Source organism: Lolium perenne, chromosome 5 (genome assembly GCF_019359855.2).
Source record: "Lolium perenne isolate Kyuss_39 chromosome 5, Kyuss_2.0, whole genome shotgun sequence".
In the NCBI taxonomy this organism is placed as follows: domain Eukaryota; kingdom Viridiplantae; phylum Streptophyta; class Magnoliopsida; order Poales; family Poaceae; genus Lolium; species Lolium perenne.
The window spans coordinates 9,633,593-9,649,510 of record NC_067248.2 but is presented as its reverse complement, the minus strand read 5'-3'; the positions used below and the strand labels follow the sequence as shown (position 1 = coordinate 9,649,510).

General features: G+C 42.1%; 1 long non-coding RNA gene across 7 annotated transcripts; it reads left to right on the top strand.

Moving 5' to 3' along the window:
* Nucleotides 1–317: 317 nt before the first annotated feature.
* LOC127298999 (uncharacterized) lies at nucleotides 318–8,466 on the top strand. Of its 7 annotated transcripts, none has more exons than XR_007850258.1 (10): nucleotides 318–942; nucleotides 1,142–1,239; nucleotides 1,331–2,024; nucleotides 2,874–2,991; nucleotides 3,674–3,819; nucleotides 4,416–4,581; nucleotides 4,686–4,971; nucleotides 6,077–6,253; nucleotides 6,461–6,566; nucleotides 7,961–8,466. It is a non-coding gene; the product is annotated as an uncharacterized lncRNA (long non-coding RNA). The 7 variants fall into 7 exon arrangements; XR_007850260.1 differs by having other exon boundaries at nucleotides 4,416–4,799; nucleotides 4,881–4,971; XR_007850257.2 differs by having other exon boundaries at nucleotides 322–942; nucleotides 1,331–1,517; nucleotides 1,927–2,024; nucleotides 4,416–4,971.
* The last annotated feature ends 7,452 nt before the right edge of the window (nucleotides 8,467–15,918 follow it).

The window sequence follows — 15,918 nt, the reverse complement described above, 5'->3', positions numbered from 1 at the left end:
TCGTCGCCGGCACGTTGGGGCGACGACGACTGGTCGCAGGAGCAGGCGGCCGATGCCGTGGCCGGCGCCGGCGAGGGCTTCCTCTTCTTGGTCACGGGCGAGTCTGGCGCCGTCGGGGACCAGCGGTTGTTGCTGTGGGACTCGACGTCGGCGTCGTGGTCGTGGTCGTCACGAAGGCTCCTTGAAGCAGTGGTGTCGACCCGGGCATCGAGGCTGCACCCGGAGGAAGCCGCGCCACCCCCTGCCCACGAAGCAGCAACGTGCCACGACCGACCCGCAGCGTGGTTATGGCAGGATGTCAGCTGGTCGCGCGCATAAATCTTTGAATCTCTGTTTTTATAGAACAAATAGAAACATGGAAAAAATGCTCTAGACTAGGCAGTGTTATTAGTTTGTGACAAAGCGAGCACCACACCTGCTGTCTGTGCTTTTGTTATACTTAATGATGCATTTTATTTGCTTCATATTTGCATTATATTATTGGAAGCAACATTATTAATTTATACTAATTTGCACACTTTTTAATATGATTTATACCAGATATCCTAACATTTTGGTCAAGGGTAAGAAAAATGTATAACCTTGTTTCAAGCTAGAGTAAGTATTCACATATTTCATTATTCTGATCAAAATACAAATATTCCATCCTTAGTTGCTAAGGTATACTGCATTTGCGTAGTGCATACATTATCCTCCATCTTTCATTTAAACAAAGTAATATATATGATCCATGACTCTTGTTTGTTATTATGAAATTTATCTTGTTTTCTGTTTTCTACTAATCTTCTTCTCTTTTACCCCTTGCTTTCAAAGTGCAGTTGTGCTTTTCGGTGAAAATCTCAGTGGCTGCCATTGCGCATGCCATTAGAGGTCAAGAATCAGAAAACTCCATGAAGCCCTCCAAGTTATTGATATCATACTGAGGCAACATTCTGCAAAACGGTATGTATCTTTGTGAATGTCTTACTGAACTTCCAAAGCACTCCCCTGTGCTTTGGATTCTATATGACTTGCATGTCACGAGTGTGGTTGATTCTCCTGACTATACATAGGGGCATCCTTTTGATTCGTTAGTCATCTTTCCACAAGAATCTTGCTAGCCTGCAGATGTTCATGTTCTTAACTTATTTTTAACTTGCAGATGTCTCAGTTACAAGGATTGCTAAACCTGGTCATGTTACCAATTTTATTCTTGCTAACCAGAAAGTTGATCGCCCTGACAGGGTTGACTGGCAAAAGGTAAGTTGCATTTGTTCTTCATAATATTGCGTGAAAAGTTACCCAACCATATATTTTCTTGATAATTCTGATTTGGATTATTGCGTAACAGGTCGTGTGATTGCAAGAATTTGCTTTATTCTGGTCTTGATTTGCTCAGTGCTTTTGTGTTATGAATTGAAGGCTCTTCTACTTTTACATAAAGAAACACATGGATTTATTGGCTGCCCTCATATTGTAGTGGACACACCTGTAAGGTTTTATCTCTAGCTAGAGAGAAGGACCTTTGTTTGAAGAATGTGAGGCATTTCATTCTTGCTGAGTCCCGGGGATGGTGGTTTGCACGCAGACCAACGTGAAGCCCACCATAATCTATTTAGACCATTAGCTAGTACTTTTTCCATGTTAAGTGCCTGGTATAACAACCTTACTTTATATACTTGTTGGAACACTATGTTAAATGATGTGCAATTTTCCGTACTTGTTATGGTAATTCCTTGCTGTAGAATTAACCTTGATAAGTATGTAAAAATATGTGACTAGGTGAGCTTGACAAAATGCCACCATTTTCTGAATATTCGAATCTTCTTTTCGTAATGCATTATGTTAACTCTGTAGGAACATGTGGGCAATCTTGTGATACACAATATTTTTATTGATTAATTACTGCCAACTGGATATCCTTATGATGCACATATTTCCTTGTAGGATCTCCCTAGTTTGACTAGCAGTTTCAGTAAAGGAAGTCAAATATAATGAGTGAGAGGGAGATCTGCTCTGGGAGACATCGCCGGGGCTGGATAGAGGTAACCACCATTGCCGGGTTGGTTTGAAAGGGTTGTATGTTAATTCTGATTTTGATAGCTTTTGGAGGGATGATTCTATTGGTTCAACATGAATCAGTTGATGTTGTCTGTCTATTTAAATCTGTGCTTATTATTGAAACGGATGTGTTTAGGCAAGTCATTTGTTCTGTGGGTCCACCAAGACTCCGCTGTCCTTGTTTTGCAATCAAAGCTTTGGATGTAACATATATCTGGGATATATTTTTGTTTGTGCATAGGATACCAAACTGTTCTCCTTGATCTGTTCTGAATTCTGATACTTCTAGATGCTAAGAGCGCATAATATGCTGCTCTGGTGATTCTAATTTAGAAAAATGTTCAACTAATGTCTATTTTGCTCATGCCAAGATGAGTGAGTTAACTTTTTGCTCCATTGTGCAAACATATTTTTTTGGGAGTTATTTGATCGACTGGTGTGAATCATGTTTGTTTATTGTTTACGTAAGCTCTATGTGATTTTTCGTCTGTTTAACCATGCTATTTTCTATGTGCTCGAATACCCAGTGTAAACAATTGTACCTCGGGTTATGTACGTGACGGTTTGTTAGTGTGGCCTATTTCTTATGACTGGATGCATATGTGACTCCTCCCCTGTTTTTGCATTCTACTTCAGAAGAATAGCGAGCTAGCCTACAGGAGGCTCCTTATTCTTAAAATCTTGATTAGAACTATCATCTCAAGGTTGTAACTAGAGCTATACTATTGTCAACTCATTTTTCTTGCTTGGAACCCAATTCTACTTGTAACATTGATCTAATTTGCAACTCCACAACATTTCCTTTACTGATTTCGATGTTTTTTTAATTGCAGGTTTTAGAAGCCTGTGAGCATAGGACATTGCTGTCCCCATTGATAGCTTCTTCCCATTTTCTTCTAGTTGCATTTCGACTACTTCCTGCTTTGCCTTCGCCCTCACTTCATTGTTTTGGTGAGTATTTGTTTCTCCCCTTGTATCCTCTACGTGATTTATGATTGCTCCATATAACAAAGAAATGCCCAGTTGCCGAGTGGTACTGCATGATGTTGGGACTGTCAAATTTGCTTCTATGCTAGTTAAGTTGTTTGTCTTACTAGATGAGATCCTGCATTTGCATAAGTCTGATAGGTTTAGCTATCTTGAATTTTCGTATAGCTGAAAGTGCAGTTTCGAGCCCCTGAATCTCTACCATAAATTTTCACCTGCTTACACAATTATGTGCAATCTCAACATAATTGAGAGCCCTTTTATGTTTACAAAGACAATTGACTGCTTGTTTTATGGATGTTTCTTGCAAATGTAGCCGGTTAGTTGCGTCTTGTAGCTATTTCTTATTTCTACTTGCTATCATGATTGATTACCAGGACTGTACAATGTGACGATGTTTCTTTTTAGAATCATGCATTGTGCAGTCTGTTATGCTGTGGTGTTATCTGGAAGCATAATGACTCGATTTATGTTTCATTCCATGTGCAGTGTTTTCAAATTGTTCTATTTAGGGAAAAAATTAAAGCATTTTCTCTGTTATCAATTTATAATTCTATCCAAGTAGTTACAAGTGTATTGTATTGTACTAGTAAGGTTTACTTGCTAAGTTGGGTCCCTACGTTTAAGAAATGTGTGTGTATTGCAGGGAGAAGAGAATCATCAGGACTGTCCTCATGCTGCTATTTCATAGGCGTGGTGTACATATTCTATCCTCGCCAAGCACCTTCCACGCTACGGCTTGGTCGAAGGAGACATGCCTGACATCCCCGACATGCACATGCCTGACGGCAGGTAAACATGGCCCTGAACACACCCCAAATAGCACAATGGCTAGCAGCCTAGAATATAGAGAGTTGAAACTGAAGGATAATCGGTGGAAGGCATTGTATTTCTTGGTATGAAAATTTCAGAGGACAGTGAACACGCGAAAATACAGTATGTGTTGTGTGCAAGTTTATGGAAATTCTCGGGAATGTTGAGTAGCCAACAGTACAGTCCTTAGTAGAGAAAATTTGGTGGACACTATTTTAGCCAGTGCAAGATTTAGTGATTTAGGGTGGCAGTTGATGCAAAAAAAAGTTGTGCAAAAAGGATGAGAAAGTAGTTGTACCACTTCCATCAGTTTTTAGATCTCTAAGAACAGAGCTTTTCTTCCAGACTCATCAAAGATCTTGTCCAATGTGAGGTGTTGTAAGGCAATAAGCGAAGTTTCTAACATATCAAGTCCTGCCTTATTGGTAAATGTATTAACGTAAACATAAACGTAAACGTTTGCCAATGTGAATCTTGTGAACAAGGTTACCATGTTTTCTCTTTCTAGCATTTCTTTATTACTTCTTGATCATCAATGGAGCTTCTGTTAATTTGATGATTCTTTCTTGTTTCAGAATTTTTTTCGGACCTGTTTTGTCAAGAGGTGGTCGGTTAATTTCTCTGCACGGTGTGATGTTCGAGGTCTTGGCCGAGACCTTCAATGGATTACATTATTTTTTTTCAAGAAAAACCATCATACCAGATCCTTTCCGACTGGATCTCCAGAGAATGTTCCTCTAGGTAAACTCTATTTTGATCCTACTTTCCTTATAGAGTGAAACATCGCCCTTGTCATGTAATTGTTGTGAAATGAGGTAAAAACGGGTGTTAATGTCATTCTGTAGGTACTGTGGCGGCTAAGCAAGTCGGCCATCCCAAGAATTTCGACTTGTACATGATAACATGATTGTAAGCAATCGCTGCTTTCTCCTCTGTTTATCGTTACCACATACCAATAGGTTGGTGGTAGTTTGCAGGTCTCTTAGGTTACCTTGCAATTTACGTCGGGCTAATTTCTTTGTGTTTGTTGTGTGTGCCAGGGAACCTCAAGGCCAACACATTACCATGTTCTTCATGATGAGATCGGCTTCACTTCTGATGCGCTTCATGAATTTGTGCATTCCCTTACGTGTACGTGTTTCCTTTTTACCATTTGCATGATATGATCATGGCCGACCGAATGCACCTGCAGCTGCCCTCTCCAACTGTTGTTATATTTGCTACTCTACACAAGTAGAACTGAAGAAAATTACTCTAAGTGAAAGCTGGTGTCAAACATAAGGCTTCAAATTCCACATATGCTCGGTAGTGGTCAGTAAAAGACGTGTGACTACCCGTATAAAACTAAAAAAATAATGAATTATCCTATCACAGATATCCTTCTTGCTATCCAAGATTGAAAAATGCCAGATAATTCTAACGGCCACTTAAAGCATGCATGCCCAATAATGTACATCAAGTGCACAATCGACAGTTTCCTTGCAACCTGGCCAAATTTCAGGAAGCAGGTCACATTCAAAGTTGGCTTAGAATCATTACTTGCAACCTAGCCAAATCCAGTGCTAGAACTGGCGCGGTCTGGAATAAAAAAAAATACTGATACTTGCTTGGTATTGTTACTCTTTTTAGTAAAATTGCTTGCTACTGAGGTAAGTGGGGATACTATACAGACATCTAGAATTCTATGTTGTATGCTTTGGCTGCACGTACAACGTCCTTATATTGTCTATATACAGTACTTGAACTGGAAAACGAGTAATGTGCCTATGTATAGTATCCCTAAGTGCTCAAATTTATTCCAGGAATGAGTGACAATACCGGAGATTTGGCTTCTTGGATATTATTTTATGGTACAAATTATGCACTCACTGTACCTGAAATTATGGCTAACTGTTAAGAAGAAAGAAACGGGGTTTCCTTTTTCTTTGTCTAATATTTTTGAACTGGAAAATACATGCTCTTTTGATTGTGTGGGGGACCTGTAGAGGTCCTGGTGCTGCCGTGTATTTTGGATTTAAGTCGAAACCGTCTTTCGAATTTGTTGTTGCTAAAACTAATCTGCTGCCATCATGTTTTTGTTCGAGGATAGCTGTTGTAGTCAAACTAATGGATGGGCCTAGATGAACTTAGGATTTAGTTGTTTAGTCTTTTTGTCTTATCTTGCTTCAGCTCCAGTATACCTTGCTTTTTAATCAGATTTCAGTTAAAATCATATCTGTGTAATCTACTTGTGCAGGAAGGAGTGCAGTTGCATGTTGTACAGTGGTGGTTGCCGTCGCCTCCTGCGCATAATGCACGGTTTTAATCCTGTATGGCATTTGTGTTCCATTACCTCGTGTACTTCCTCTTCGACTCCTGCTGCTGCGACCCAAAAGGGGCAGCGGTGGCCTTATTCTCCACCTCTACGTTTTTGGTGAGTTTCTTGATCCTCTCCTGGGAGTAGAAAACCGTGATGTTTACTTAACACATGGGTGCTGTTTTTGAGAAAACAAACCTGCTATCCTGTAGTAGATACATGGGTGCGTCTCATGTGGGTTAAGTCTCCTCCGAATTTATTCTTGCAAAGTATCATTTAGAACTGACATCATTTGTGTTATTCTTGTGTATGGATGTCGGGTAGAAGGACTAGATGATGGCATCTGCAGCTGGATTCATCTCGCAGCTCGACGATGTCATTGGGTCCGAACCGAGCTCAGCTGCACTGTGACATCCAGCCCGACCAGAAGGTAGCTTGCCTCCATCTCCATTTCAAGATGGCCTTTTTTTCGTGTTTCTGTTGTGCTCTATCATCTACCATGTAAACTAGCTTGTTCCAATTACAAACTAGCTTGAACCTTTGATATACTCATGTTAATGGTGAAGTAAAACTTCAAACCAGGGATGCGTTTATTTGTGGAACCATACCATTGTTGATATCGAGAATTTATCCACTCTTTTATCCTGTAATTTTGGGTAGCATTGGAAATTAGTGATGTTCGGTAGCTTTTCGTGGATTTGTTTGGGAAGAACATTGGAAGCTTGAACGCTTGAACACATCATATCCTCCTTTTGAGTTACAGTGCCAAGACCACAGTTTCTGTTCTGAGGTACAAATTTATTTGCCACATGGCGGCGCGGCCATGCATGGTGCTGGCGCAACTGCGTCTGGTCGGTGGGCCTTAGGGACGGATTGAGGTAGCCTTTTTTTAGGGCAGACCACGCAACACTAAAAAGAAAAAGGCCTTATATGCCCATTGGGCTCGTGCTGAAAGTGGACGAGCACTGTCCTGCTCGTGCCCGATCTCCAACTGATGAGCTTGTACTCAAAATCCAACCAAGGGAACGGGATGGAATGGTGGATTTATGCTTCTGATTTGCATATTTGATAGATTCTACAATAAATTGGTGTCCAATTTAGAATTTGGGTAGATTTAGGAGAGAAGATTCGCGGAACAAGTTGGGCAGCCATATGGGAGAGTAGTATATGTATGGGAACAGAAATAATATTAACTCGCAAGAAAAAAGAACCAAAATAATTTAGAGAGATAGCGGGTACCATAGAAGTGGGCCAAGTAAAAGTGGTTGCCTCAAATCAGTTGGGTGAGAAAACCCAAATCCAACGCCTCACACTCGCATGTGATGCAATTTTGCAATGTTGCTGAAGCTTTGCTAGGAGATTATAGTGACATCTCTCATTCTGAATATTATAATGGTAGCTGCTGTCTAATACTCGCTATCTAGTAGATGCTTGCCTGAACTGTTGTAAGCTACAATTGTACATAGTGACCATGGTGTTTTACATTAGTATAGTGGTGTTTTTTCATGTGGGCTTGATCTGTAGCTTGTTGTAGCTGATCTGGAGCAGATCTGTAAAGTGTCATGTTTTAGCACCTGTGTGTGACTGATACAAAACAATTAATGTTGCCTAAGATGAAATTGCATCCTAGCTTTTAATCCTTCATAGGCGCATTAGTAGCTATCCACGATTTCTGTGTTGGCTCATGCTTGCTTATTTTTGCATATCAGATCAACCACTTGCTTTGTTTATATGCATGCTCTTTTTGATTGTGTGGTGGCCTGCATAAGTCCTGGTGATGTTGTTCCCAAAACTGGTCTGCTGACCATCATGTTTCTGTTCCAGGATATTCTAGAGGACTAGATGGCTGATACCGGCTATGCATCTCTGCTCCTGTGGTGCTGCTACAGTGCTGGCCTGGCCCTTGTGTGATTTATTATTGAATTTGCTTGTAATTTTGACCTTGCATCGTCTATTTATTTTTTGTAGTGTGGTTAGACTACTGTTGATAATTTGATCTGTGTTGTAGATGTTGAGAAAACGAGTTTGAGTTGACGCAAAAAAATCTGGTGCTCCATCTAATTAACCGTTGGTGTATCCCAAGAATCATGGAAGCTGAGCATTGTAGATTTTCAAGCAATCATATGTATGCTGGCTTCTTGCGCTAGCTGGTGCTGCGTGTTGTCATGTTTTTATATCCATATTACTACTACCTCTAGCCTTATATACTTGTCGCAGATTTTGCAAAATATAGCCTAAATTTTATCTAGACTCTCTCAACCAGTTACAATTATATATCAGGAGCTGTGTAAACTCAATTATTCATAATTTAAGGTTGTGTGCTATACCATTGTATAACTGATGGAATGATGGTGTCACCATTATTCTGTAAAATGTAGCAGGTGCAAAACCTTTTGCTAATTGGAGACGTTCTCTAGCTGCTTCCACTTTCAAAATTTCAATCCTTGCACAAAACCGTCATGGAAATATTGTCTCCATCTTGGCAGCCTTTGTTTTTTTAGTTCAAAGATAGTCAAGCTGCCATCTGACTAGATAGAATAAAGGTCAATATATATATAAAGTCAGCAACGGGTTATTACAACACCGACCAACCAAAAACGAAGTGTCCGAACTCGTAGCATCTAAACCACATCCCATGGGTCCTGAGTATGGGTGTATGCTTGCTAGGCGATCTCTTTCCTGACCAAGTTTGGCAGTGCATCAGAAAGCAAAGTTACATTTCGATTCTGCTCCTTTCATTTTCCCCACATAGCATACGTGAATGCGCCGCTAGCCTCCCTTTGGGATGCCCACAATTGTCTTGTCCCACTGTTATTTGAGAGGTAGAAAAAACGTCTGTCGTCGTTGCAGAAAACAAATAAAGAGGTATACCTATCGTCATCCAGGGCAATAGAAAACGAAATCCAACGATGGATTATTTTAGTTTCCATTGGAAATAAATGTGCGATAGTCCACTGGATCGTTCTCCTGCTGCTAGATTCCTCAAAATATGGAGAGACGCAAGGGAGTTATGAGAGAGGGGAAAAGCAGTGCTACCCATTCCTTGAAGTCTGGACCTTGCAGTTATTATAGCTATAAAAAATCATTGCAGTGGGATGGGTTCATTTTTCCTGCCTCCACTATGCATGCATCGATCCGTGTCGCTTATCATCTTGACCGTCTGTGGTTCTCATCCAATCCATCATCTCCCAAGAAGCAACAATCTGGGTGGCTTTGAAAATTTCCCGCTTGCTATTCTCTATTCCCTCCAACCTATCTTCCCTCTCTATAAATACAAGTCCATTGTCAGCCACCGCGTGTGGATTGCGCGTGTGACTATGACTTAGACAACGGCCGGGAGGGTGTTCAGCTCGTCGCTCGCCACCAACCAGGTCGGTGTAAAGCAACCCCCCCCCCCCCCCCCCACCCCCCCCTATGATACATATCCTTGTGTTACAAATATAATAAAGCAGCCTCTATGGCCCAAACGGCCAATCTCAGTTGCTATTTCTTAAGCCCAACTGCCCAAGTTAATCAATATTAGGCCTAGGTGATTAGGCTATGTATGATACATACAACATCCACTAGGCCCAGGCCAATTACCACACCGTTGAGGTCACATGGACACAGTAGACATGAAGAGGAAGAGACATGTAATTCAAAATTCTTTTTTTTGAAATGTTAATACACATGTAATTCAAAATTATATGAAGTGAAGAGAACGCAATGATGCACAATACTAGACATGAAGAGGAAGTGACCTGTAATTCATGAACTTTAAGGGTGTGTTTGGTAGCCCGGGGCTACTCAGAAACTCTCCTCCCAACCGAGATTTTGAGCGAATCCGGTGTTTGTTAGACCGGCTCCTCCCACCTCCACACTGCTGAGTGAATACGAAAAACGGCCCAGAGCCGGGACGAGGAGCGAAGCTCAAATCGAGCTTCGCTGCTCATCCGGGATGAGCTAATCCCGCACAGTACTGTAGCAGCGGCCTGCAGCCCCCCAAGACCCCCGCCCCGCACGTCATTTCCCCCCACGCCGCGTCTCCTCCGCTAGTCCTCTCTCTCTCTTATCCTCGACGCCACTAGCGCTGCCATGGCCGCCAGCCTCCTCCTCTCCCGTCGGCCGAGCAGGGACCGCGCCGCCGCCTCCCTCCCATCATTATCTCCCGTCGGCCGAGCAGAGCAAGACCAAGGGCTGCCTCCCTGCGCGTGGTGGACAGGAAGGCCGGCGTCCGCCGTCCGCTACGAAGAGCAAGACCAAGGGCTGCCTTCTCTGGCTGCGCATGGTGGACATGAAGGCCGGCGTCCGCCACCGCTCCTCCTCCGTCCGGATCCGCCAGCCGCTCCTCCTCCGTCCGGCGGAAGCAGCTCTCCCGACGATGGATTGTGCGTGCTCGGCCGGCGGCCGGCTTGTGCTTGCTCGACCGGTGGCCAACTACTGCACGGGATCCACCAGCCAAGGGACTTGATTGCTTTTTTATTTTTTTATTGAAGGACCGGATTCCTTTTCCTTTTTCTACTTGAGGACCTTTGTGTAAAAAACTGGACCAACACATCTCACCCTATACAACCTGTACCAAACAACATCTAAACTCAGCATCTCTCACCTGATACAGGCTACCAAACAAGCAATAAAATCTCAGTTGAGCATGTATGAGGTCACCATGTATGAAGGGAGATGGTTATTCTGAGTAGCCCCGGGATACCAAACACACCCTAATTGGCTCTTGTTGATGCTTCAAGGAATGTACATAAAGTCCACAACTTCTTCCAAAATGTATTTTTTACTGTAAATACTGTTAGTACATTTCCCAAACACAATGATGAGCTACTAGATAATCAGACCATTGAAATTGATAGAGATATTGAACGCGGGACGAGAGATAAATCAAATAGGATCTACATAAGAGAGAAATAGCACAGAAGTTTAGTGTTGAAGAATTATTGAGACATTTGATCTCTGTGGTCGTCAAGACGAATTCATATTGATAGTGTAACTTCACTCATATAGCACAAATAACGGGCATATTTTCATAATCTATACCTTATAATATTTGTGTTTTGTGATAAGAAAATTTTATTAATTTGATGCTTCAACTCTTCGCCCCCCCCCCCCTATCTTTAAATCCTGGCTCCGCCCCTGCCTGCAAAGGTTTTCTCCATGTTCTAGTTAGACGTTACCAATATTTGGGTTCGTGAGAAATATGTCCCAGGAAGAGATTATCAATATTATATGAAAGCAATTAGTGGAAATGTTTTCAAGGAAGAGACTAATCAAATATGTTCCAGGTGTCTGAAGGGTTGAACCATTCTCCAACCAGAAAAAAATGAGTATGTTTCGTGAGTTTTATAGAATCTGAACGTGTGAGAATAGTTCAGATAATGAACAAAAAATGAATAGAATGAACTAGGAATTATTGTGCATAGCAACAACACCACTGACAGAATTACATCTCAAAATCATTGGGCAGCAATTACTAACAAAGAAAGATCAGGAAGCAAATTACAACCAGAGCTGAGCAAAGGAATTGAGAAATGGGCAAATGTTATAAATCAAGATCTTAACGTCTAGGCATGACCGGATCGGACGGTGTCTAGGCTCGTAGAGCTTAAGGCTACCAATCGTGGCCCTGAACTGGCCTGGCTCGACGCGACCTAGCTCCCACGGCCTATTTGCGTGCCATAACACAGCTACGTGCAGGTGGCTTAGCTAAACCGGCAAGGTCTGTGTAAGAGAGAAAGAGATAAGGTAGACATGTACATTTTGGCTCCTATACTGGAAACAGATATACAAATTTAAAGTTGTGGATGTAAATATATTGTACCTGAATCTTGAAGTTCCTAGAACCGATGGATAAGACATGGACGCCTAATAACCTGTGGTGGAATCACTGCGTCCCCAAAGTGCAAACAGCACATCTCAAGTGCCATTCGACCATACCAAAGGTCAAACAAAACAGAAATCACGCACTAATAGGCAACCAAAATTAATGGAAGCTGGTGCACAGTTCAATTGTTTCACAATCAGTCCAGGTATAGGCGGATCTACTTGTAGCTAGATGGGTGCAAGGATACCGGGTAGAATTTTTTACTGCCTAAATGAGCATTTTTTTCACCTTCTTTGATGTAACATCCCAGGTTTTTCAAAATTAAAAACTTGCATGCATTCATGTCATTTTTGCATTTGTTTGTTCACATAAAATAATAAGCACAATATGAAACAACTATAGCTTTAAAAATCCTAGTGCAAAACTCTTAATTTTCCTACCATGCTAATTTGTGTCAAGACTTTGCTCTCTATTGTTTAAAACAAAGCCTTGAATTTTACAAAATTTTAGAATTTGGTTTGGGTCAATTTGGATACCCAAAACTAAAGTTATGTCAAAAACAGTAAAAAGAAAAAAGAAAAAAAAACAAGAGAACAAAAAAAAAAGAGAAAACGGTTCGGACCGGCCGAATGGGCCAGCCCGACCGCGGCGGCCCAAAGCGGCCTGGAAACGCGGCCCGCACCGCACCGCCTCTCCCCTGCCCCGTTTTTTTTTCTTTTTCGTTTTCTCTCGCTGCCAAATGGGGCCCGCCCGTCAGCGGGGCCCGCTCGTCAGCGCCTTCTTCCACCTCGTGTTCGAGGAGGACTCTGCCTCCACCGTCGCCCCGACCCTAGATGGGAGCGGACTCATCTGCGCCGTCCGAGCCGCCCTCGACGTCCGTGCCCCCGCCTATTTAAAGCCCGCGACCCCCTGGTCCTTTTCCCTCAAGCCGCCACCCAAATCGCGCCGCCAGCCGCCGGCGATTCCTCGCCGAAGTCGACGAAGCCGCTGCCACCTCCAGCCGGCCGCCGCGACCGCCCTAGGCCGCCATCTGCCGCGCCGCCACCACCAACCGCACCGCCACGCGCCGCCGCTCCCCGTAGCCGCTTCCGCCGCCGCCAAAGTTCGCCGTAACGCCGCCGCCCCGTCCGCCCAAGCCGCCGCCGCCGTCTTCCCCAACCCCGGCCGGCCAAGGTGAGCATCTCCCCTTTTCCCTTTTTTTTTCTTTTCTTTAGCGTTTAGATCTGAGCCGTAGATTAGATCTAACGGCCACGGCCAGCCCAGGGGAGGGCGATCCGCGTGACTCCCCCCGCGGCCAATCAGAGCGCGCCGCGTGGCAGCCCAGTCAGCGCGCGCCAGTCAAACCAGGTCAAATAGTTTTTAAACTCGGTTTTGAATTCCAGATTATTGTCCAAACTTGTAAATTCGATATAAAATCAACCGTAGGGCCAAATTTTGTAAACTTTGTAGTTTTGGAAAGCTTACAGTATGTACTACACGTTTATGTAATAATATGACATAGGTACTGTGATAGATCTCGTGTTAAATTTCAAGTAGAGAAATAGACCAGATTACACTATAAAATTTGTATAAAATAATCTACTGGGCCAAATTTTATGATTTTGTACTTTCTGGAATCCTCAGAACATGTACTTCAACTTGGCATAGGAGTTGTACAACTTTGATACGTGCACAAACTTGCTTTAGTAAAATCTATCCGAATCAGTAATTCGAGGATAATTCAAATTCTATAAATCATTTTTGAGTAATTCCAATTGCTTTAATCTTGTATTACTGTAACCTATCCAGGGAGGTCAAATTCATATTTTTACAACACATAATGCTTGCAGTAGCTAATTATTAAGATTGTATATGTTAAGTAGATACTCGATTAATGGTTTTCTCAATCAAATTAAATGTCCAGAATATTTTATTAACATGACACATATCAGAGAGCGCATAATGCAACACTTACACACCACCCCTCTTGTGAAGTTAAATTGTTGCATAGCATGCATGCATACATGTCTATGATTGTTCATATCGAGTGTTTGTTTATTTTTGTTGTGTTCGTCCGAATAGATTGTGGAGGAGGTCAAGGTTACTCTTGTGATTGTTGTGTTTGTGCGGGTTGCTTTGATCAAGGCAAGTGACACTCAAATCCTACCTATTTTATAATTATGCATTAGTGTTTTCAGTTAGTATGCATGGTAGGGATTTTGTTTTCAAAATAAAAGTATTATGCTATGCTTAGATCCTAGTAGTGTGTAGCCACCCCTTAAACACAACTTGCTAGGATTGTCAGAAGTGATTTAAAAATGATGCCAATGCTTTGTTTCATATGTTGGTTAAAGTGTTGTTTGAAAAATTTAAAGTTAATAACCGTAATGAAACACCTGGGTGGAATTGGTGTGGCTTTGGATTATGTTGAGTGGCTATCCGGGGCTACATACATGGGAGTGAACCATAGTATGTGGTGGTGACCTGGGGGGTGAGTGCACTTGTGGGTTGCCACCCAGGAACAAAGAGATTGCTATGTCTTCCGTGTTTAGTGTACTTCCAGTGCAGCCTTATGATATTATGGGCTCTGTCTTGATTGAGTAAGATGCGAGGGTTCAACTTGTTGCAAGACATTGGCTAGTAGTAGAATTATAGGTGGGAACGGGTCTTGCGGGTATGGTTGCTCTCTCCTTCTGAAAGATCTCTTCTCATTCTTCTCTCTGGGTAGAATGGGTCGTAAGGTGAAAGTGCACAACCTCTGCAGAGTTAAAAACTAAGATCTTAGCCGTGTCCCCGGTTATGGACAATTTGAGTCTCTAGACAAGGAAGTACGGAATAATCTCATCACCTTTTCTGAATGATTAAAATTTTGTGTAGACTGGGTTTTCCTAGGGCTACATACATGGCAGTGAAAACCATGGTATATGGTGGTGACCTGAGGTTTATCCTAGTTGAGTGGCCCCAGGGCTACGTACCTGGAAGTGAAAACCATGGTATGTGGTGGTGACCTGGGAGTACTCTTGACTTTGTGCCCTTTTTGTAAAAATCTTTTCAAGAGTTATAAAATGTTTTGTTTTAAATAAAATGTAGGATAAAATTGGCTTTATGCAAAATTTGCCTAAACTCCACTTGCCCAATATCATGTAGATAGTCATGCATAAAAACATCCACCATATAAGTGTCATTTGCCAGTACATCATTGTACTGACCTCCATTCGTGGGGCTGCATATTCAAACGTGCAGGCTCGTCTGAGGAGGATTACTAGGTAGGATCTCGAGACTACATTCCAACATGTCTGCCTGTGGCGCATGAAGACAATGGAGGCTCACTGCAGTTATTTTCCGTTGTGTTTGCTTTGAACATTATATTTGAGCTAGTCTATATTGACTATGCAATTTGCAAGACTTTATTTTTATCTCCTGAGGATCTGCGTTGTAATAAATTTGATACTATTGCTATGATTACTACATTTGAAATGTGTGTGCTATCAGTGATCCCGGGAATAGCACTATACACAGGTATCTTGCCTTTATTTAAAAGGTAGGGTGCTACATTTGAACCCTGGAAAAGACTATTTTTTATCTCATGTGACACCCTAGACACCCGGTAGCCAAATACTCTAGCTCCGCCACTGAGTCTAGGGACGTTTACATGAAACACATGCATGCTGCGCTACAATACAATATTTCACCAAATCTGTAACATTGGCTGCTGAGACATTGAAATCGTACAGGTTCCAAATAATGCATTAGGCTGCACATAACAACAACTACATAGGTAAAAATGGCAGCGAGACAATTGAAAAGCCTAGCCACACATTTGAATTGAGCATACATAGAAAAAATATCACCGGAATTGCAAAACAGCAGTGCAAATATGCCTTGATGGTTTCACAGACCAGCATGTCAAAATAGAAAGAATTGTGCTATCCACAAGGTAAAAAAAAAAAGCTACATACATATCAGGAACTGAAAGTTCCATCTATATAAATAG